Raw genomic sequence first — 25,887 nt, 5'->3', positions numbered from 1 at the left:
TCCAGTTCATCTAGCATTTGACAGAATGGCCAGCATATTTTTTTAAAAAGATTTTATTTATTTATTTGACAGACAGAGATCACAAGTAGGCAGAGAAGCAGGCAGAGAGAGAGGGGGAAGCAGGTTCCCTGCTGAGCAGAGAGCCCAAGGCGGGGCTTGATTCCAGGACCCTTGGGATCATGACCCGAGCTGAAAGCAAGGCTTTAACCCACTGAGCCACCCAGGCGCCCCTGGCCAGCATATTATAGGTGCGGTTTAAACAACTGGATGGATTTAAGTGATTCTTGCTGGATACCTACCTCCAGAGAAACCCAAATCCTCATTGTCAACTGTTCCTCAAAGATTTATGACCCAGAGATGTTCATGCTGTTTTCAGCAAGAGCACAGCTTCCTACAGCATGAAGTCCTTGGGCATTCCTCTGTAACTCCTACCCAGAGTACACCAGGGGAAGCAAGGTGTTACTGTTTCTGCAGAAACAGAAGGTGAATGTCACTTGTTCCCCCTTCCTAGCCATTGGGATTCCACCTCTTTTAGTGGGTAATGTGGCTGATATTTTTGCTCTGGACTTAGTCACGGATCAGTTGCTGATGCGCTTTTCTGTCTTGGTGGTGTTTACGGACAGAGGGGGTCTAAAAGGGGATAGAGGTATGTGGTGGGGGCACAGGGAAGGTGAAGGAGGAGAACACTGAAGAAAGGAAGAGAGAAGGAAAGAAATAAGAGGGATCTTGCACATTATAGAGGTCGAAAATAGCTTATGTGTATATGTCAGTGGCTGTGGGGTCAAATGCCATTTTCAACCATTTCTATAATTTTTATCTGACTCTCAATGACCCAATTTAGGTGGGGATGGGAGAAGACTTGAAATAATAGTGACACCAAAAAATATATATATATATTTTTTATTGAAACTCTTACTGCTTTGATAGGTAAAGTGGTTTGCAAAACATTGTCCTTCTCCAGCCCAGACTTAAAAGCATAAGGGTGTTCAGGTTTGCGAAATTTGTGCTCAATTAGTCACAGAAGACAGAATGAGTCATCAGTTAGAAACAAGACTTTTGGGTCCTACATGGTTGTTTGCGTTTAAAGCACTGGGTGTTACAGGCAACTGATGAATTACTGAACTCTACATCTGAAACAGAAGATGTCCTATATGTTGGATAATGTAATTTTAATTAAAAAAATTAAAAAATTTAAAAAAAGTCCTTAGGAAGGCTTTGAAATTGTTTACGGTTCAAAGCAAGAAACCAATTCTCCATAGCTGGATTTCTGGGTGCAATAAAAAAGATAACTTTTATTTGGGTATTCCTGTGTTAAGACTCTGCAAGCCAGGAAACCTCATTACAGGCTAATCTGTGTGCTACCGGCTCATGTGTAGCTTCTGTGGTTACTGATGTTTTGAATAATAAATAGGCACATGGGAGTTATATACAAAACACAAAACTTAAGCTTACAGTCTACCCACAGTGGCTGTTTACCTCCAAATGCTTCAACTGATTTTGGTTTAATAACAAAACCAGATGGAAACTATGTTATATGGTCTTATAAACCCCTGGCAAGCTCAGGCAGGTCTTCTCATGTCCAGCAAAGTCAGGTCAGGGATTTCCGAGTGTCTCCAGAGTGTGTCAAAGTCGTTACGGTCAACTACAAAGAGATCCTGGGCAACCCCCTGTTCGAACCGGGCATCATGCTTCTGCTGGCCACTGCGGCCACCATGTATTTTGGTGGTTCTTTCATAGTATCTAGCTTACTTCTGAATCTAGCATGGTAAGGGTTAAAATGTAGGATCCTTGTCTTGGGTTTCCTCATTTCTATCATTTTGGCTATAAGCACATCTGCAAATTTCATGTGCAAACTCTACTGTTGAAGCTCAACCAGTTGATGAGTGAGCTCTATGCCCAACATGGAGCTTGAACTCATGACCCCAAGATCAAGAGTTGTGTGCTCTATTGACTGAGACAGGCAGATGCCCCTTAGACTGTTTCCCCCTTAAGCTCTTAGTTTTATAAAATTATGTTATTTAAAAACCTTCGAGGGAGAGAGAGGGTGACTGAGAGAGTGAATGATTTGTTTTTAAGGAATTGGCTCACAGGATTATGTGGACTGGCAAGAGTGAACTCTGTAGGGCAGGCTGGCTGGCAGACAGGAAACTCAAGGAAGATTTTTATATCACAGTCTTGAGGTAGAATTCTCTCTCGGGGTAAGTTCAGTCTTTGTGCCTAACACCTTCATCTGATTAGATGGTGCCCACCAAAGTCAACTGAGAGCAACTCTTACTCATACCTACAGAATGCCTTCCTAGCAATATCCAGATGTGTTTGAACAAACAACTGTCCACTGCAACCTAGCCAAACTGAAACACAAAATTAACCATCAACCCCCTTCTAATATCTATTCCTAAGCAGGCCACCTACTAGATGCCCCTCTTAAGCACATGTTTATTTACTTCATTCAGATTTCATTCTTATTGTTCCGTCAAAATCCAGACTCTCATGAAATGAGCAATCTCAAATACACATGTCCAATAACTTCCTTTAAATACTGCATTCCATGGAAGGGAATACTTGAAGAAGTACCATTATTATTATTGAAATATAATTGACACAATGTTATACTAATGTACACAATGTATACATTATATATACAATGTATACAATACATTGATTTGACGATTACATACATTACTCACCGCTCACCTACCGTAGGTGTAGTCATCATCTGTCACCATACAATATTGTCACAATATTATTCACTATAGTCCCTAGGCTGTACTTTTTATCTTCATGGCTTATTTATTTTATAACTGGAAGTTTGTATCTCTTCATACCTTTTACCTATTTTCCCCATCCCCCCTCCCAGTTCTCCTCTGGCAACCAGTTGTTTGTTCTCAGTTTTGGAGCCTCATTTGTTCATTTGTTTTGTTTTTTAGATTTCACATGTAAGTAAACTCCTACTGTATTTGTCTTTCTCTATTGGACTTACTTCACTAAGCAGAATACCCTCTAGCTCCTTCTATGCTGTTGCAGATGGCAAGATTTCATTCTTTTTTTTTTTTTAAAGATTTTATTTATTTATTTGTTAGAAAGAGAGAGAGAGGGAGCGAGCAGGAGCACAGGCAGACAGAGTGGTAGGCAGAGGCAGAGGGAGAAGCAGGCTCCCCGCTGAGCAAGGAGCCCGATGTGGGACTCGATCCCAGGACGCTGGGATCATGACCTGAGCCGAAGGCAGCCGCTTAACCAACTGAGGCACCCAGGCGTCCCAAGATTTCATTCTTTTTTATGGCTAAGTAATATTCTGTTGCATATAGATATATATATGTATATATATATGCATATACATATATATATCTATATATATCACATCTTCTTTATTCAGTCTATTAATGGACACTTGGGTTGCTTCATGTCTTGGCTACAGTAAATAATGCTTCAATATAGGTAGGGGTGCGTATACATTTCCAAATTAGTGCTTTTTATTTTCTTTGGGTAAATACCCAGTAGTGGAATTACTGGATCATATGTTATTTTTATTTTTAGTGTTTTGAGGAACCTCCACACTACTTTCCATAGTAGCTTCACCAATTTGCATTCCCACCAACAGTGCACAGGGTTTCTTTTTCTTTTGTGGCCCTTTTTCCTCCTCTTAACTCTGTGGTTCTGTTAATGAACAGAAATTGTTTAATGTGGACAAAGCTGTCGTATCTTTTCATTTCTGGCCAGTTTTTTTTTTTTTTTCTATTCTTGAACTCTCCTGAGCTCATGATGTTATCTTGGTGAAGGGGAAGATGAGTGAGAAGCCAGAATTTTTTTGTTTCTTGTTTTTTAAAATAAGTATTTATTATGGCTTGGAAAAAAGGAGGCATAGCATTTCATTTTGTTTCATCATTGAGTGAAGACTATTCCACATGTACTTGAAAATAATATGTATTCTGCTGTTTTTGGACTGAATGTTCTGTATATGTCTGTTAGTCTATCTGGTCTAATGTATCATTCAAAGCCATTGCTTCCTTATTGATTTTCTGCCTGGAGGATCTGTACATTGAGGTGGATTAAAGTCCCCTACTTTATTTTATTTTATTTATGTGACCGAGAGAGAGAAATCACAAGTAGGCAGAGAGGCAGGGAGGAAGCAGGCTCCCAGTCGAGCAGAGAGCCAGATGTGGGGCTCGATCCCAGGACCCTGAGACCATGACCCGAGCGGAAGGCAGAGGCTTCAACCCACTGAGCCACCCAGGGACCCCTAAAGTCCCCTACTTTTAAAGTGACTTGTTCATAGTACCTGGAGGTGACAGAGGCAGGTTTTGTACCAGGTTGTACCATGATCTGAACCCTTCCAAGTCCACTTTCTTTTAATCTCATGGAACATAACTCAGGGACCACTTCTTCCAAAATGTCATCCATGACCACTCCCTGAGTTAAAAGTCCCATTTTTATGCTCCCGTTATGTCCTACATGTGGTCTCTATTATTTCACTAAACATATATGCAAATTAGCCATTAGTGTCATCCTCTCTAGCCAGAGGTTTTTTTCGCCGGGGAGAGATTCATGCCTTATCCTTGTCTGGTTCAGTGCTGGAATATATATGTTCCAAATACTCCTGGATGATAGACTGCATATCTATGCTTCACATTCTCCAGAATGTGACACAGAGTCCTACCCATGCTTACAATGTTCGTTTAGCTATTTGAGTGGCTACAATATTTCTTGTTAAACACCCAAAGGCCTTACCATGATAGATACTTTTCCAGTACCTTTTAATAATTGAAGACTGTTCCAGCTGAGTCTCCATTCCTTAGTCTCCCTGCTTAATATGACAGAGTGGATTTTATCGCTGGCTAATGACAGTGTATAGAAAGACCACCAGGGCACTGTTTCAGGACAGACCACCACCAGGAAGGATGGTTCTTTGGAGAAATGGCACTGTTTCTCTACCCTCTTTCTTATTTCCCCTCCAAAGCATTCCCTTATGTGGGTCTCTTAGGGATATATTCTGGACTTGGGGCCCATCAAGGGTTTTCCACCACCTGAGGAAATAGTCTATTTTTCTTTTCCATTCCCATCATGCAGGAGTTAGAGCATTAAGTATTTTGGGCACCCCTGTGGATTTCTACTAAATTCTGTGATCTCTAAAAGTCGATGAGCTCCCTTGTCTCGGACCCTAATGCTTTGGAAGGCTGTGGGAACCCGTAGAACACAGCACCTCCCAGCAGGCAAGTTCAGGTGCGTTGAATGAGTGATTCATTAACTCTCATCCTTACTTCTGTAGATACAATTCTTTATGTCTTAGCATCTTCACCCCTGGGACCTGAACAGAAGTGGCGGAATGGACATCTCCATAAACTTCTGGTCTAAACTGTGGCCAGTAATTCTTTCTTGGATTGGGATTGAAAATTTCCATATTCTCTCTTCCCTGGCAGGGCATTTTTCCTCCATTCCAAACATTTATAAATGTGCTGAATGGCCTATTTATTTTGGGACAGAGGCCAAAGTGAATTGCTTCTCTATCAGTTATGCTAAGCAGTGTGTAATGGGGTAAATTGATAAAATAGCCATGGCTGGTGAGATGATTCCATTTTCAGAACATGACCTACTCCTTGGACCCAAGGACTGTCTTTGGAAGCTGGGCATGCAAACAAGTCATCAGGAGCTAGCAGCTTGGCCTCCTTTTGGCTGCACACATGCTTTGGTACGGTAATATTGCCAGATTTACCAAGGTGCTGGCTCACGGAGGGCTTGCCCTTGAACTAGCAGAGTCCCCATAGACAACCGCTGCTGTCGTCCCCTGGATAGCATGGCGTGGACCCACTCAGAACAATTAAAGCTGCTTGTGTTGCCCTAGCTGCAAGCATATTTTCACAGAGTGCGAGTGAAACAGAATGCTTTCCTCACAAATCCACCCACTGTTCACCGGGAGAAAAACACAGGGGAAGACTGGGAAATGCAGGCCAACTTCCTGTAAGTAGAACACACAGAATTACCACTGTGATGTTCAGGGAAATGGAGCAGAAGATGGGTCAGGGCGCTGCCTCCAGCCAGAAAGCCAGCTACGTGGCAGCAGAAAGCACTCCAAGTTGCCTGAAGGGCTGGGGACTGGAGAGAACTGTTTGTAAAGAAAGATTTTTTTAAAAAATACACTTTATTTTTAGAGCACTTCTCGGTTAATAACAAAATTGAGTGGAAGATACAGAGATTTTTCCTATACTCCTTCCTCCCACATATGTGTAGTCTCTGCCATGATTTTCAGTAACCCCTGTTGGGTGGTATATTCGTTACGGTTGATGAACCTGCATTGACACCTCATTACTACTCCACTTTTTTTTTTTTTTTTTTTTTAATGGAGCATTTAGACAATTCTTTAGTGGTTTGGATTTTTTTTTTTTTTTTTTTTTTTGTCTTCGAGAGAGGGAAAATTAGGACGAGTTTTTCCCTCCTATTTTATTCTTGATGGATTTTTTTGCTGTCTTATTCACAACTAGCTTTTACTAAAGTACCCATCGAGCCTGGTCTTGTTTCCCTGAACTCTCACACAACTTTAAGGCCCTATGGATTCAGTGAACATATCCAGAAGGCTTGCTGCTATTTCTTTTTTTTTAAGATTTTATTTATTTATTTGACAGAGAGAGATCACAAGTAGGCAGAGAGGCAGGCAGAGAGAGAGGGGGAAGCAGTCTCCCTGCTGAGCAGAGAGCCCGATGTGGGGCTCGATCCTAGGACCTTGGGATCATGACCTGAGCCGAAGGCAGAGGCTTAACCCACTCAGCCACCCAGGCGCCCCGGCTTGCTGCTATTTTATGTGCATTAGTCTTTGCTTTTCAAATAGGTTGTGAGTTCTCAGCGATGAGCTCATGTGCTCTCAATAGAATACCTGTTTCTGTACAGAAGTTTGTTTATGTGGAAGGAAAAACACCAGAGGCATCTGAACACCAGGATAGTTCTGAAAGAATTCTGTTGTTATGATCATCCATTTTGTAATTACCCTGCTAGAATAATGGAAGGGCAGTCTGCTCTAGGGCACAGCAATAGTGTACTATGCCAGGCTGTGCAAATGGGTGGGGGGGTCCCAGGTCCCAGTGGCCCAAGCTATGTGATCCAGATGGTGTGCTGGTGTTTATAATAGATGTATGAAAAATGACCCTGTCAGATGTTGTTCAATCTTATAAATACATGGAACAAAGGTCATTTACTCTAAAGTAAGAGATATTCCAGGTATATAGCCAAATGGAATTTATAAAGGAGGATGAAGCTACAGTAAGCAGAAGACATTGATGGATCTTTCCAAAGGTCACTTCTCATGGTGACTTTTGCCACGCCTACTCAGAGGTCAAAAAAGATTTCCAGAAATACAAAATTTTCCAAACATATTTTACAGTTTTCTTTATCTTTTAAAATGAAATGAACATATAATGCTAATTTTAGTTTTTTTGTGCAAAAATTATGTTAAATGTATTCATATTTATGATATTAAATATTTGGAATACTACACGATTTTGTTCATTTGCAAATAGAGCCATGTATTTTAATTGATATGAATTGATGATATGTTAAGATATCTAAGGTACAGAAATATCATTAGCCTGGAAGCAGGCGGTTCTCATGTCCGTAAACCCTCCACTATATTTCTATGTTTATCAATAGACTTAAAATTCCTCTCAAAAATCATGGTGACTTGAGTTAACCATCTCTTTGTTTTATACTAGCAAGTTAAATTAGGTAAACTCAAACCAGAAACTTAGGACTTGTTCTTGACACATTCTTTTCTATTCCATGTCCAGTTGCCGAGTCCTGTCAATTTGAATTCCTAAATACCCCTCATGCTTTCTCACCTCTCTTCTTTTCAATGGACCCAGGCTCAAATCATTTCCTGGATATTTTCCTTCAGAGCACTAACAGCAGCCTCTAATTTCCACATGAGTTAGCTCTGGATTTCCTTACTACTTTGTTCAGAATCTGTAGCAGAGTGCCAGACAAGCACTGGATGTTGAATGAGAATTTGAAAGAATAAATGGATGACAGCTCAATGTAGTTTGAATTATCAGAAATTCTGAATTGGTAAATTCTAGCACACGTGGTTTGGTTAAACATGACAATTTATACTAGGCAGTGGCTGTCTTGGCCTGAAGCAATTCTCTAGGGATTATTTTATGTGCGGAAATTACCTACTTGAAAGGTTCCCCTTATACTCCTTGTTTTTCATTTTTGCAGTTCGTGTCTCCTGAAATGAATTAAGGTGTTGACTTGAAATCACTATTGTGTCAAGGTTATGGGTATATTTTCAACAAATATTTTCTCCAAAAAGGGGAGAGTGCCAATGGGCTATCTACTTTGAAAGCAAGCAGTAAGGTAATGACATAACAGCTGTGTTATCTTTAATCCAGGAGGAAAGGTAGTAATAAATTCAACATGGATGTGCTTACAGGGTCATGAAAATATACCCTGTTGCTCAGATCAAGCCAAAGACAGAATCAAAGAGGTCTGTAGAGGTCATGGAGATTTGAGATCTCATTTGCCTCCTGCCCTTTTCAGTCCTATCAAGGTAGCTTGGAGAGAATTTTACAATGCAAAGAGCAGGCATCCTTCTCTCCTAGTGACAAGTAAATACGTTTCTCCAGAGTGCATGTTCATGATCCAAAGGAAGCGCTAGCGATGTTAGAAATAATGTGCTGCTGTCACTTGTACTTTCAATGATCATTCTTTCTTTAAATAGCTTCCCTAGAAATTTCATCTTTTTTTTTTTCTTTCTGCATGTGTGGGTGTTATGTTCTTTCTTCCTTGAGTTCCTTCACTGAAATGAAATTTGAGATTGTGAAATGACACTTTGTTCCCATGGCTCTTTGTGGATGGGGTAAAGTTTTCTCTTGTGTACTAGTACTCCTTGTGTCATTGCATATATATTCCTTATTCTCAGTGTGTAGTCTCAACATTTTGTAGTGGGAGAAAATGCATTTAAGGATTTATTTCCCTTCTAATTATAAAAATCCTGTAGCTCAGAGGCTACAATTCATAGTGGGAATTTCTGTACAGCATTAACCTTGGATCGAGTCTCTCTGGGTCACCATGGGTGGGTAGCACCTGTTAATCTTAATGAGAACCCAGTGGGCGCAGCAAGGGCCAGCTGTCTTCACATTTAATGCTCTAGGCTGAAGACAAGCAAGAGGGTCCCTGAAATCCTACTACTGATGGGGAGATTGCCCAGATCCAGAGGCCTTAGGGTCTAGAATTAGTTGAAAAGAGGGAAAGAATAAATCTGGTATTTGAATCAAAGAAGTGATCTCTGTTCAGAAAAGTTTCATACGGTTGAAAGTCTTGGATCTTTTAAGAGAGGTTTGAGAATCTATGTTGAGTAAAAACTATCTTCTCGGTTTTGTCTACATAAGGAGGGCTTAGAAAACCATCCGTTTTGAAATAATAAACCACCCATTTTTATTGCTAAAGTAATATGTTTCTGAAAGGGTCATTCATGAATATCAACAAATATGCAAATACACATTGTTTATAAAACCCTGATTGACTCCAACAGCAAAGTCAGACTGAAGCTTCTGAGGTCCCTCAGCAATAAAAAATATTTTTATACCCAACCCCAACACATGCAGATTGAGAGGAAATCTATTTTAAATGGTAAAATAAATATAGGGAAGTCAAAGAAGTTCTGAACTTTTTTTCCCCCAAAATGACTTTTTAAGAGTTCCTTTTTTTTTTTTAATTTGAAAGATCAAATTAAGTAATTGGGGGTGGGGTGTGTTGCACTACTTTGTCCCAAGGTTATAGATAGTGTACATTTTGGATAATTCTTTGCTAAGCAGAATGCTGGTAAGAGAAAGATACTTGTTTTCATTAATAAGTGCATGGATGGAATTTCTTGGTGGCAAAATATGTCCTTGAGGACCATATCAAAATAAAGTATGATGCTGTCACCTGGTGACCACATTCTGAATTACATTAATATCCTTTAAGGCTCCTGCCTTTCTGCTTCCTGCACCTTCTTCCTAATGTTAGGTGACATCATAACATTTTAGAGTTAGAGCAACACTAGAAAAAATCACCTGTATCTTCTCCAGCTTACAGATGGGAAACCAAGAGCTTAAGAAGTTAAAGTGACACAGCTAGAAGGTGGCTAGAAGGGTATGTTCGTAGTTGATTTAGTGCATTTAGTGGTAGAAGTGAGCACTTGAAGCCAGTCAAGTTGGATTTAAATAGCTGTTCTGTAATTTTCTGGCTGTGAGGTCTTGGGAAAATTATCAATCTCTGCTGAACCTCCGTTTCCTTGCATGTAAAATGAGAATTCTGTTGGAATATACCTCATGGGGTGATTGGCAAATTGAATGCATAATATATGTAACTTACTTGCTACATAATATATGTAATTGGCAAACATGATTGAGACATGCCGAGCAGAGGACAGGATGTCGTCAGAATAAATGTGATAATGGACTCAAGAGTGCCTGGAAAATGTACAGAACTGTACAAATGTAGGATGGTATGATTCATGGTCAGTTGAAATCAAATAATGTAGAATAAAAAATGACACTATTTCCCCATTTCCTTCTTTCCCTTTGGGAAGACACCAAATTGCTCCTGATTCATTTCATTTCTACTGTCTGTCTCTCTTCTAGGTTCTAACGCTGTGCTTTGTTGATTTTCTTGCAGACTTTCAACCTTTTAAGGTAACTAGTGTGCTTGTCCCTGTTGTCTAAACTGAAATCTCTGAGTGTTTTGAATCCTGGAGGGACAAGACAGAGTTAACGTGCTGATGCTGACGCTAGAAGCTCACTCAGCCAGGTTAGCATAACAAGTCCAACCAGGCAAAGCCTGGAAACCAGGGTTAAGCTTTCTGTGCATTTCCTGAGCTTGAGCATACAGAGCCTGGAGCAGGAGAGGTCAAATATGGAAAATCTAATCTAACCATCTGAGCTTAACATGTAATGAGTTTTTTCTTTATTTGTTTGGGTTTTCTTTTCTTTTTCTTTTCATTTTTGTTTCTCTCTCTCTCTCTTTTTAAAATTTTGTCTTACTGGTTGAAAGGCTGGCCAGGCAAGTAATCAAGTAATCTAATGCATTTGATCTCTTTTCTACTTGTCAGGGCACCATGGAGTATATCAGGATTATTCAATTTTTTCTTAAGTACAAAAAAAACCCTTGCGTTCCTTTCTGTAGTTACTTCTTATGCCTGAAAATGAAAACTGTTTCACTCTGTAATGCATGCCTGTAAAATCTGTAGAGAAATGCAGTGTGCATGGCTGATTCTAATCCAACTACAGTTACTGAGCCCTGGCTACATATTAGACATGGGCTAATTGCATTGTATCCATCACGGGAGGGTGGATTCAGCAGATGTCGTGGCTGGTAACAGCTATGTGGAGTCTGTTTGAGATGGAAAAAGTATCCTAGTTTGTGTTCCCACAGAAGCAGACCCTGAGACAAAGACTTGATTGTGAATCATTTATTGGGGAGGTGATCTCAGGAAACAGCCGAGGAAGAATAGATAATTTTGATAGGAGAAGGAGCTGACAAAGTGTGTATAAACAAATAGGTTTCTACTATTGGCAAATAGAGCTTAATTTTGTGGGGGACTCTGGGAAACAGAACAGGTGCCTTAGAATTATCTCCCCACCCATCAATCACAGTTCCATAGTGGCTCCAAAGACTCAGGGCTATTGATGCCCCCGGTTTTGCCCTCAGGCAGAGATTGCAGGCTTTGGCAATTTGAGGTCAGACCAGCATGCATGGAAATGGGGAGTGCCTAGGTGATGGGGTCAGGGTTGCAACCATGTGGGCTACCAGGACCCAAACCACCAAAACCATATCCTTTGGAGATTCCCCAACCCTCTCAGTCTAGAAATCCAAGTTTGGGAGGAGCAAGGTATATAAAAATTCTGGCAAAGATTTAAACAGAAGCCAAATTTCTTTTCTTCTCTTCTCTTCCCTTCCCTTTTCTTTTCTCTTCCCTTCCATTTTCTTTTCTCTTCTCTTCTCTTTTCTTTCTTTCTTTCTTTTCTTTTCTTTTCTTTTTTTTTTTTTTTTTTTGGCATCTTTACCTGAGTCTTAAGCAGGTCATCTAGCTGATGTCCTTGTGCAGATCAGTGTTAGAGTTGACAGAGATTATGTTAGGCTGGAAGCTTTGAGCTCTGAAGCCTCAGCCACTAGTCCCTGAGGAAGATGAGCAAAGGGAATGTGTAAGCAATGTTTATGTTTAGTATGTGAAGCTTTTGCCTCATACCCAGTGCCATCTCCTGATGATACAGGAAGGACCACAGAGAGGAAGACATCCAGATGAGAGACTAAAACCAAATCATGAGCCTTCAAAACCCTCTCCCTAATACGAAGCCATAGATTTTACACCTCTGAGAGTGAGAGAGAATGGCCAAGACAAACAGCTGAGGTAGGGGCCTCATACCCAATGACTAGAGCTTTGAGTAGTTTTCTGCCCAGAAGCTATTCCTTTACAGCCCCAAATTTTAAAACTACAAGTCACGATTTCTAGTGTCTTAAAAAAGAAGTGAAATCCCTGGACTGGACAGAGAAATTAGCTACAGACAAAGTGGCCGTACTCCCAAAGTCTGGTCCAGACTTCTAGGGATCCAGTTAGACTAGAGGGTTAGCTCTGTGTGACCAGAGCCAACTGTGGGCTGTGTCCAGCATGTGGAGAAAGGACTTACAGTTCTACCATCTTTTGCAGACTAGAAGCCAAATTCCTCCACTAAGTCTAACACCTTTCCCTGCATATCACACTCCAGCACATTGTTAAGCATCACACTTTTTGTTCCCACAGGCAGCTTTCTATTTAAGTTTGCAGAAGTGTCCAGGCATTATGGTGTTTGTGGTAGAGTTTTTTTATTTTCTTGTTTTTTGTCTTTGTTTGTTTTGTTTTGTTTTGTAGACTAATTGAGCAGGATCTTAGACCCCTCAATCTTTTTTTTTTTTTTAAGATTTTATTTATTTATTTGACAGAGAGAGATTACAAGTAAGGCAAAGAGGCAGGCAGAGTGAGAGGGGGGAGCAGGCTCTCCGCTGAGCAAAGACCCCGAAGCGGGGCTTGATACCAGGACTCTGAGATCATGATCTGAGCCGAAGGCAGAGGCTTTAACCCACTGAGCCACTCAGGCGCCCCTAGACCTCTCAATCTTGAAGCCAACAATGATAGATACACCTGGGAATTCCGAAACCAGAGTCTAAAACCATTACCTGGGTCAGGTCAGTCCTCCAAAGTACGTAAGTATTAGACTTGCTTCTGCCTTCCTGAGGTGTGCAAAAGACTGCTCTGCCAGCCTTGATAAGCTGTAGAGCTGAGGAGCATAAACTGACTCTGGAGAGGTTTATTCTTAAGAGACTTCTCATTACTGGCCCAGCCTTAAGCTTTTCAGTGGGTTATGTGGGTGAGGACCTCTATTCATTGTTTCCATTTCCTCTCTTCCCTTATGACCCTTATATCCACTTTTGGCAGCTCTCCTCACAAATTAATATTTCTTTTCCCTTTTATTTTTCAGAAACATTCCACACCAAATCTCCTGCCCTTCTAACCTTTTCTTTTTCTTCTTTTACCACCTTCACTCATGTCCCTACTCCCCACTTCTGGCAATCACTAATCTGTTCTCTGTATCTCTGAGATTATTGGTGATGATGATTATTATTATCTTTTGGATTCCACATACATGTGACATTTACTGTATTTGTCTTTCTCTGTGTGACTTATTTCCTTAGATTAATGCCCTAAATGTCCACCCATGTTGCCACAAATGGTAGTTCTTTTAATGGCTCAATAGTATTCCTCTCCCCTTCTCCTATCTACAGATTTATACACACACACACACAGATCTTTTTTATCCATGCATCCTCTGATGGACATGTAGGTTGCTTCCATGTCTTGATTAAAGCACATAATGCTGCAATGAACATAGGGATACATAGATCTTTTTTAATGTTTTTGTTTCCTTCAGATAAATACCTGAAGTAGAATTGTTGGGTCACATGGTAGTTGTATTTTTAATTGTTTTGAGAAACCTCCATACTGTTTTCCATAGTGGCAGCACCAGTTTGTATTTTTACCAACAGAGTACAAGTGTTTCCATTTTTCCACAACCTTGCCACGCTTGTTATTTCTTGTCTTTTTGATAAAAGCCATCCTAACAGGTGTGAGGTGATGGCTCATTATGGTTTTGATTAACATTTCCCTGAATGTATTTTATATGCATCTGTTGGCCATCTGTACATCTTTGAAAAAATGTTTTTTCAGATCCTCTGCTCGTTTCTTTATTTAAAGATTTTATTTATTATTTAGTTGAGAGAGAGAGCACAAGTGGGCAGAAGGGCAGAGGGAGAGGGAGAGGCAGACTCCTACTGAGCAGGGAGCCTGACATGGGGCTCAATTCCAGGACCCTGGGATCATCACTTGAGCCAATGGTAGACATTTAACCTACTGAGCCACTCAGGTGCCCATTTTTAAATTGGATTGCTTGGGGTTTTCTTTGCTATTATATGAGTTCTCTATATATTTATATATTAATCCCTTATCATATATATGGTTTGCAAGTATTTTTACCTATGTGGTAGGTTGCTGTATCATTTTGTTGATGATATCCTTTGCTTTTCAGAAACTTTTTAGTTTTATCTAGTACCAGTATTTTTTTTCCTTTGATGTCTTTGTTTTTGGTGTCAAATCCGAAAAAATCTTTACCAAAATTGATGTCAATAGCACATCATCTTTTCTTCTAGAAGTTTTAAGGTTTAAGATCTTACATTCAAGTCTTAATCCATTTTGAGTTAATTTTTGCATATGGTATAAGATAGTGGTCCAGTTTCATTCTTTCACATGTGGCTGTCCAGTTTTCCTAGCACTATTTATTGAAAAAATTGTCTTTTCCATTGTATATTCTTGACTCCTTTGTCATAAATTAGTTGACCATATATATATATATGCATTGGTCTATTTCTGGTCTCTCCATTCTGTTTCATTGATCTTTGTGTCTGTTTTTATGCCCACACACATATTGTTTTATGCCCACACCATCTATAGCTTTGTAGTATAGTTTGATGCATCTCATCTTTTAATGGCATGCCATTATATCTGTCATTCAACTGATCTCTTCCTTTATTACTTCAAGTATCATAAGACCTGCAGATTATATTGTTCAAGTAATTTACAAATATTCTTATCCCCCCCAATCTGGCTGAATTGTATTTTCCCTAATTTTCATATTTTGAAGTCCTAACCTGAAGTACCTCAGTATATGACCTTATTTGGAAATTTTTTTTAAAGGCAATCAAGTTGAAATGAAATTATTAAGGTAAGTCCTAATTCAATAGGACTGTCTTCTTATAAAAGGGAGGAGATTTGGGAAGTGATGTCAGAAAGATGGTGGAATTTGAAGCCCAGGTCCCCATTCTACCATGGATACATGAACTCAATAGCAAAATATGGACAAAATTTCTTTGTTTGAACTCCAGAAACCAGTTAAGACATCTCAGTATCCCAAGTGGGCACAAAGCCAAGAATAGCCACATTTGAGTGGGCAAGAAAGTTACTAACTTTTAGCTTGCCCAAGCTCCTCTCCTAGTGTAGCATGGCAGTATTGGGAGAAAACTCTCAACTACTGACTTCTACCTTGAGAAGGGAAGAAAAGAGTTGAATGCATGTCCAACATTCTGGCTTTTTAAATGCTGTACAGAAGTCAAGTGTTTTTTTCCTGCCTGACTCTGAGAATTGATGGGAACTCTGGCATATATTGGGTTCCAGGTTGGGGGCTTGCCAAGAATAAAGACAAGCACTGTGGGTTGTTACAGTACTAGAGAGACTGCAGTACTGAAGTCAGACAGTAGAGAGCAAGAGATTATGGGTTTCTGAGAAGAAATAGGGACAAACCTAGAATAGACACATCCTCCCAAAGATTTGAGAAATCTCTGGAATCTGTACTTGAGCTAATTGATGAAGATCTTCACCTGTATGAAGCCAGTTTGTAAAGATTAGGAGAGGAAGATGATTTTTTAAAGGTCCACATCTCGACAGTAGATCATAAGGCATATAAATACACAGGGAAACATGGCCCAATCAAAGGATCAAAACAGATTTCTAGAACTGATCCTAAGGAAACAGGTATCTATGAATTATCTAACAATTCAAAATAATCATCCTAAAGATGTTCACTTAAAGAGAATAGAGACAACAAAACAAAATCAGAAAAAAAAATGCATGGGGCACCTGGATGGCTCAGTTAATTAAGCATCTGACTCTTGATTTTGGCTCAGATCATGATCTTGGCATTGTGAGATTGAGCCCCACGTTGGGCTCCAACTGAGCATGCAGACTGCTTAAAATTCTTTCTCTCCCTCTTCCCCCACCTGCCCACATTCTTGCAGCCTCTCTCTCTCAATCTCTCTAGAAAGAAATAAAAAGAATGTGTGAACAAAGTGAGAGTATTAACAAAAAAACAGCAATTAAGAAAAAGACCAAGGAAATTCTAGAGTTAAAGCTCAACTCAATTCTGAATTCAGATGTTCACTAAAAGAGTTCAATAGTAGACTTGGTGAAGGAGAATAAAGAACCACTGAAGTTAAAGATAAGGCATTTGAAAGCAAAGAGGAACAAAAAAGAAAACTGAGGAGAGCCTAAAGGACTTATGGAAGACCATCAAAAAGACCAATATGCGCATTATGGGATCCCAAAAGGAAAAGGGAGGGATAGAAAGCTTATTTGAAGATAAAATGGCCCTAAACTCCTCAAATTTCAGGGGAGAAAAGAGCTCAAGAAGCTCAATAAACTTCAGCTAGACTAAATCCAAAGAGACCCATACTGAGATACATCCTACAAACTGTCAAAAGTCACATCAAAGAGAAAATCTTGAAAGTTGAAACATAAAAGTCACTTTTTACAAATTTCTCATCAGAATCTTTGCAGGCCAGAGTGGAATGGCATAATATATTCAAAATGCTGAAAGAAAAATACTGCCAGGGGCGCCTGGGTGGCTCAGTGGGTTAAGCCTCTGCCTTCGGCTCAGGTCAGGTCTCAGGGTCCTGGGATCGAGCCCCACATCGGGCTCTCTGCTCAGCAGGGAGCCTGCTTCCCTTCCTCTCTCTCTCTGCCTGCCTCTCTGCCTACTTGTAATCTCTCTCTGTCAAATAAATAAATAAAATCTTAAAAAAAAAAAAGAAAAATACTGCCAACCAGAAATACTATAACTGGAAAAATTGTCCTTCAAAAAAATGAAGCAGAAATTAAAACTTTCCCAGATAAACAAAAGCTGAGAGAGCTTAACATCATTAGACCTGCCCTGTAAGAAATACTCAAGGGAGTCCTTCACATCCAAATGAAAGGATGGTAGAGAGCAACACAAAACCATCTGGTAAAAGTAAACACATAGACAAATATAGAATCCTGTAGTTTTGTGGCAGTGCATAAATCACGTTCAATTCTGATACAGAATTTAAAAGCTAAGCACATAAAATAGAAATCTATATTAATGGATGCACAATATAAAAAAGCTATAATTGTGACATCAGTAACATAAAGTGAGGTTTGCAGAGTTATAAAAGAGGAGATTTTTATGTGATTGAAGTTACCAGTTTAAAATAGATTGTTACAACTTTAAGATGTTTTATGCAATCCACATGCTAACACAAAGAAAATGTATATAGGAAATGCACAAAAGGAAATGAGAAAGGACAAAAAATGTCACTACAAAAAATGAGCAATATAAAGAAAGCAAATATAAGAAAGGAAATAGCTACAGGGTACACAGAAAACAATGAACAAAATAGGAATAGTAATTCCTTCTCTACCAGTTATTACTTTAAATGTAAACAGATTAAAGTCCCCAAACAAAAAAACCAGTATTGCTTAATGGGTAAAAAACAAAATCCAAACATGTGCTCTCTACTAGAGACCCACTTTCAGTTGAAGAATACACACAGTCTGAAAATGAAAAAATAGAAACAGCTATTCCATGCAAATGCTAATGAAAAGAAAGTGGGGATGGACATATTTATATTAGACAAAATAGACAAATTAAAAAATTATCATAAGAGACGAAGGACATTTATAATTATAAAAGGGTCATTTCACCAGGAAAATTATAAAAATTAAAGAAAATTTATAGATTTAAATATAAAAGTTATGAAAATAACAAATGCATATGCACTTCACACCAGAACTCATTAACATATGAAGCAAGCATTGACAGAATTGAAGGGAGAAATAGACAGCAACACAATAATAGTAGGAGACTATAATATCCCACTTTCAAAAATGGTACGAACAAGAAGACAGCAGATTGATAAGGTAACAGAGGAGGTGAACAAAACTCTAGACCAATTGGACCTAACAGACATAGACAGAACTTAAGAGGAGCAGAATGTACTCTTTTCTCAAGTGCACATGGAACATTCTCCATAATAAACCATAAATCAGATCACAAAACAAGTCTTGACACATTTAAAAAGATTGAAATGATACAAAATATCTTTTCTGACAGTGGAATGAAGCTAGAAGTTAATAACAAAGAAACGTTGGAAAATCCACCAATATGTGCTAATAATTGCAACACACTATTAACCAATGGGTCAAAGAAGAAATCACAAGAGAAATATCTTGAGACAAATGAAAATGATGAAAATTCTACATACCAAAGCTTATAGGGTGCAGGAAAAACAATACTAAGTTTATTGTGATAAAAAGTTACATTAAAAAAGAACTCAAATCAACTAACTTTACACCTCAAAGAACTAGAAAACAAAGAACAAACTAAGCCCAAAATTAACAAAAAGAAGGAAATAATAAAAATTAGACCAGAAATAAACAAAGTAGAGAATAGAGATCTAAAACAATTATGAGTTGGATTTTTGAGAAGATTAATTAAATTCACAAAACCTTAGGTTAGCTAAGAAGAAAAGAGAAATGGTTCAATAATTAAAACAGACTCCTAACTATAGAGAAAAAACTGAGGGTTGCTGGAGGGGAGGTGGGTAGAGAGATGGATTAAATGGGTGATGGTATTAAGGAGGGCACTTAACTGTGATGAGCACTGGGTGTTGTATGCAAGTGATGAGTTACTAAATTCTGTACCTAAAATTAATATTACACTGTACATTAATGAATTTAAGAATTCGAAAAAAAATCAGAAATGAAAGAGGAAACATTACAACTGATGCAACAGCAACACAAAGGATTATAAGAGGATTCTATTAACAACTATATGCCAACAAATTGGATAATCTAAAAAAAGATAAATTCCTAGAAACATGTAACCTACCAAAAATGAATCATGAAGAAATAGGAATAATAAAACAGTAGACCTGTAACTAGTAAGGAAGTTGAATCAAAACAACAACAACAACAACAAACTCCTACAAAGAACAGCAACAAACTCAGGACTAGACGACTTCACTGCAGAAGGGTAGCAAAAATTCAAAGAAGAATCAACACCAGTCTTCCTCAAACTCTTCCAAAAAATCGAGGAGGAGGAAACACTTCCAAATTTAATTTATCAGTCCCAATATCTTCAAATGAATATTGATGCAAAAAAATCCTCAAGAATTACTGGCAAACCAGTTCAACATCACATGGAAAAGATTATATAACATGGAAACCTCATGATCACCTCAATTCATGGAGAAAAAGTATCTGACAAAATTCAGTACCCTTCTATGATAAACATATTCAACAAGTAGGAATAGAGGGAAACTACTTTAATATAATGAAGGCTATATGTGAAAAGTTTGTAGCTAATATACTTAGTAGTAAAAGACTGAAAGTTTTGCCTCAAAATCAGAAACAAATCAAGGTCTCCCCTCATCTATTAAACATACTACTGGAATCCAAAGCTAGACCAGTCAGGCAAGAAAAAGAAATAAAAGCCATTAAGTTGGAAAGGAGGAAATAAAATGGTCTCTGTTTACAGATAGAATGATCTTACAAGTAAAGAATTTAGAAGAATCCATAAAACATGTTAGAATAAATTCAGCAAAATTTCAGGGTACAAAATCAACACACAAAAATGAGTTGCATTTCTACACACTAACAATGAACAGTCCCAAAAGGAAATTATGAAAAGCTGCTTACACTAGCAACAAAAAGAATTAAATAGGAATAAACTTAACCAAGGAGGAGAAAGACTTGTATACTGAAAACTATAAAACATTGTTGAAAGGAATTAAATAAGACACAAATAAATGGAAAGACATCTCATATTTATCGATTGAGTGACATATTGGTAAAATGTCCATTCAACCCAAAACAAATCTACAGATTAAAAACAAAATTGCAATGGTGTTTTTTTCAGGAATAGAGAAAAAAATTCTAAAACACATGTGGAATCTCAAGGAACCCCAAATAGCCAAAACAAACTTGAAGAACAACAAATATGGAAGCCTCATACTAACTGATTTCAAAAATTATTACAAAGTTATAGTGATCAAAACTATGTGGTACTGGCTTAAAGACAGACCTATAGAACAGTGGAACAGAATACATAGACCAGAAATAACGCCTTGTGTACTTTGTCAATGATATTCACAAGGTTGCTAAGACCACACAATGGGGAAGGGACAATATCATCAACAAATGACACATGGAAAACTAGATACCACATGCAAAAGAATTAATTTGAACCCTTACTTTACACCATATACGAAAATGAACTCAAAATGGATTAAAGACATAAATGTAAGCTAAAGCTATGAAACTCCTAGAAGAAAAAATAGGGGACGATCGTTATGACATTGGATTTGGCAATGATTTCTTGGCACAACCCTGAAAGCACAGGAAACAAGCAAAACTGAGCAAAGGGGCCTAGTTGAACTTTAAAACTGCAAAGGAGACAGTTAAGGGAATGAAAAGTCAACCTACAGAATGCGAAAAAAATATTTGCAAACCATGTATTTGGTAAGGAGTTGATATTCAGAATATGTAAAGATCTCCCTCAACTCAACAACAATAAATTCAAATAACTCAATTAAAAAATGGGTAGAGGACTTGAATAGACATTTCTCCAAAGAAGATGTAAAATGTAGGTGGATTCTAGAAGTTGAAACATTCAATGGACAGATTCCTCTTACAAGACCTCCAGAAGAAATGCAGAGCTATGGAAACCTCCAGAACTGTAAGATAATAAATCACATACTTAGCTCCCAAGTATGTGGTAATTTGTTATAACAGCAAAGGAAGCTAATACATCTCCCTAATGGTCTTCCAGCTTTTCTTTAATTTTTGCTTTCCTCAAATTAATCCTCCCCATGATTTGTTTTCCTAAAACACTAATAAGACCATATAACTCTAATTATCTTATAGTGAATTGAACCATTGATCATTTACCTTCTTGTAAACACTGCCAGAATCAGGTTAGCTTGGGAACTGGGAATTCAGGGAAGAAGTGAATTTACCATACATCAGGTAAGGATGTATATTTGCAGAACTAGGTGAAAAATAAGAACTTCTTCCTCAACAGGAAGATATGTTTTTGGATTTTGTCACATATTAGTATTTAGAGAGCTATTTTAGAAAGAAATTGAATGAGAGTCAACATCCATTTTAACACATTTATAAGGAGACTTTATGGTAGAAGAAAAGATTTTTTTTAGAAAGAAATACTCTTAAAATAAGCTAAATCCTGTTTAACAACCTAATCTCCTAGGAAGCAGTTATGTGAGAACAGCCATTAGAAAAACACTTAAAACAAAAGATACTGTTTGTTTTCCCAGAGGCCCTAAAATCCTTCAAAAGTGGCTGAGGATAAACAGCATATATACAACCACAGTGGGCTGTTCTTAGCAGCCTATGATTTTAGTAAGTGGTGCTCCTAACATCAAAACCATAGGCTTTTAACTTGTGTGACTTCTGGAACATGCCTAAAAAATACTTACCTTTTTTAGAATTTTTGCATCCTGACTCTACTGAAAATATCCGACCTGTGAATATGTCTCTTCCCGGTGCAATATAATCTCTAGCACATAACCCCAGCCTTTCTTCTCTGTTTCCCTCCCAATCCAGTTTCTTTTTCTTACTAAAAAGGGAAGTAAATCTATATAACAAAACTCTTTTCCTTTCCCCAGTGGAACCACTGAAATTTTCCCATAAATGCCAGTGTAATCTTGACTGCATCCAATTTGGGGGCATTTTATTCATTTTATTTTTTAAAATTAAAGTATAATTAAGATAGTGTTATATTAGTGTCAGGGGTACAGTATAATAGTTCAACAATTCTACACATTACTCAGTGCTCACAAGGATAAGTGTACTCTTGATCCTCTCCATCTATTTCACCCTTCTGTCTTGCCCACCCACCTCCCCTCTGGCAACCACCAATTTGTTCTCTGTATTTAAGAGTCTATTTTTTTGGTCTCTTTTTTCCTTTGTTCACTTGTATTGTTTCTTAAATTCCACCTATGAGTGAAAACATACGATATTATCTTTCTCTGACTTATTTCACTCAGCATAGTATCCTCTAGGTCCATCCATATTGTTTCAAATGACAAGATTTCATTCTTTTTATGGCTGAGTAATATTTCAGTGTGTGTGTGTCATATTCTTTATCCATTCATCTATAGATAGACATTTGGGTTGTTTCCATAGTTTGGCTATTTTTAAATAATGCTGTAATAAACATGGCACAGAAATGTTTTAGAATTTGTTTTCATTTTCTTTGGATAAATATACAGCAGTGGAATTACTGGATCATATAGTGATTCTATTTTTAATTTTTTGAGAAAACTGCACCCATTTGCATTGCCATCAGCAGCATGTGAGGATTTGTTTTCCTCACCTCACCAATACTTCTGTCTTGTGTTTTTTTATTTTAGCCATTCTGACAGGTCATTATGGTTTTGATTTGCATTTCTCTGATGACTGGTAATGTTGAATATCTTATTTTTTGAGTTTGTTGGCCATCTGTGTGTCTTCATTGGAAAAATATTAATTCAAGTTCTCTGCCCATATTTTAAACTGGATTATTTGGGTTTTTTAGTATTGAGTTGTGTAGGCTTTTATATATTTTGGATATTAAGCCCATATCAGATATGTCATTTTCAAATATTTTTCCCATTCGCTAGGTTGTCTTTTTGCTTTATTGTACAAAGCTTCCTTATGGTGTAGTCTCAATAGTTTAATTTTACTATTGTTTCCCTTACCTGATGAGACATACCTAGAAAAATATCTCTAGGGCCAATGTCAAGTACTACCTACTTTTTAAAAAGTTTTTATTCAAATTCCTATTAGTTAACATACAGTGTAATATCAGTTTCAGGTGTAAAATGTAGTGATTCAGCACTTCCACACAATGATCAGTACTCCCCACAAGTGTACTCCTTAATCCCCACCACCTATTTTACCTGTTCCTCTACTGACCTCCCCTCTGGTAACCATCAGTTTGTTCTCTATAGTTAAGAGTATGTTTTTTGGTTTGCCTCTCTCTTCTCTCTGTTCATTTGTTCTTTGATCATTTGTTGTTTCTTAAAGCCTATATATGAGTGAAATCATATGGTATTTGTTTTTCCCTGACTGACTTATTTACTTAGCATAATACCCTCTAGCTCTATCCATGTAGTTACAGATTGCAAGATTTCAGTCTTTTTTATGGCTGAGTAATATTCCATTGTGTACGTACATATACCATATCTTCTTTATCCATTCACTCATTGATGGACACTTGGGCTATTTCCATAATTTTGCTGTTGTAGATAACACTGCTATAAATATCAGCATGCATGTATTCATTTGAATTAGTATTTTTCTATTCTTTGGGTAAATACCCAATAGTGAGATTACTGGATCCTAGGATAGCTCTATTTTTAACTTTTTGAGGAACCTCTGTACTGTTTTCCGCAGTGGCTGCACCAGTTTACATTCCCACCAACAGAGACAGAGGATTCCCCTTCCTACATGCCATCACCAACTCCTGTTATTTCTTGTGTTGTTGATTTTAGCCATTTGAATAGGTGTGAGGTGATATATCATTGTGGTTTTGATTTGCATTTCCCTGATGATCAGTGATGTTGAGCATCTTTGCATGTTTCTATTGGCTAGCTGTGTCCTCTTTGGAAAAATGTTCAAGTCTTCTATTTTTAATTAGATTAGTTTTTTGGTTGTTGAGTTTTATACATACGTATTTTGGATGCTAACCCTTTAACAGATAGGTAATTTGCTAATATCTTCTATGTTTTCTTCTAGGAATTTTATAATTTCAAATGTTACACTTAGGTCTTTAACCCACTTTGAGGTTATTTTCATGTATGGTGTAAGAAAGTGGTCCAGTTTCATTCTCTTGCACGTGGATGTCCAGTTGTCACAGTGCATTTTGTTGAAGAGACTGTGTTTTTCTCATTGTACATCCTTGTCACTTTGTCATAAATTAATTTACTGTATACTTGTGAGTTTATTTCTGGGCTTTGTATTGTGTTCTATTCATCTAAATGTCTATTTTTGTGCCAGTACTATACTGTTTTGATTACTATAGCTTTATGGTATATCTTGAAATTTGGGATTGTGATGCCTCCAGCTTTATTCTTTTTTCTGAAGATTACTTTGCCTATTTGAGGTCTTTTTGTGGTGCCATACAAATTTTAGAATTATTTGTTCTAGGTCTGTGAAAAAATGTTATTTTGATAGGGATGGCATTGAATCTGTTGATTGCTTTGGATAGTATGACATTTTAACAATATCAGTTCTTCCAATCCATGAGCATACAATACCTTTCCATTTATGTCTTCCTCAATTTCTTTCATCAATATTTGACAGTTTTCAGAATATAAGTCTTTCATTTCCTTGGTTGAATTTATCCCTAGGTATTTTTATTCTTCTTGGTGCAGTTGTAAATGGAGTTTTCTTAATTTCTCTTTCTGCTACTTCATTTTTGGTGTATAGAAATACAACAGATTTCCGTCTCTTGATTTTGTATCCTGTGACTTTACCAAATTCATTAATCAGTTCTAATAGGTTTTGGTGGAGTCGTTAATGTTTTCTGTATATAGTATCATGCCATCTGCAAATAGTAACAGGTTCACTTCTTCCTTAATGATATGGATGCATTTTATTTATTTATTTTGTTGCTGTCTGATTACTGTGGCTTGGACTTCTAGTAGTATGTTGAATAAATGCAAGAGTGGACATCCTTGCTTTGTTTCTGTTCTTTGAGAAAAACTTCTGTTTTTTACCATGAAGTATGATGTTGTGGCTTTTTCTATAAGGCCTTTATTATGTTGAGTTATGTTCCCACTATGTCTACTTTGCTGAGAGTTTTTATCTTGAATGGATGTTGTACTTTGGGAAATGATTTCTGCATGTGTTGAGATAATCAAATTTTTTTATCTTTTCTCTTGATAATGTGATCCATCATGTTGATTGATTTGTGAATCCTTTATTATGTAATGCCCTCATTTGTCTCTTCTTTACGACAAAACTACAATCTTTGTTTTAAAATCTCTTGTGAGAGGGGACGCCTGGGTGGCTCAGTTGGTTGAGCAGCTGCCTTCGGCTCGGGTCATGATCCCAGCGTCCTGGGATCGAGTCCCAAATCGGGCTCCTTGCTTGGCGGGGAGCCTGCTTCTCCCTCTGCCTCTGCCTGCCATTCTGTCTGCCTGTGCTCGCTCGCTCTCCTCTCTCTCTGACAAATAAATTTAAAAAAAAAATCTTTAAAAAAATAAATAAATAAAATCTCTTGTGAGATATAAATCTTGCTACCCTTTCTTTCACTTTCATTTGCGTGGTATATTTTTTCCATCCCCTCCCTTTCAGTCTGTTTGTCTCTTTAGGTCTGAGATGAGTTTCTTGCAGACAGCATATAGATGGGTCTTTTTCTTTTATCCATTCAGTCAGCTGGTTTTTTGATTGGAACATTTAGACCATTTACACATTTACGCTTAAAGTACCTATTGATAGGTATGTACTTTTGCCATTTTTTCCACTGCTTTGTGGGT

This window comes from Lutra lutra, chromosome 12 (assembly GCF_902655055.1).
Source record: "Lutra lutra chromosome 12, mLutLut1.2, whole genome shotgun sequence".
Taxonomy (NCBI): Eukaryota; Metazoa; Chordata; class Mammalia; order Carnivora; family Mustelidae; genus Lutra; species Lutra lutra.
The sequence above is the reverse complement of the archived record's forward strand: the minus strand, read 5'-3'. Positions refer to the sequence as shown.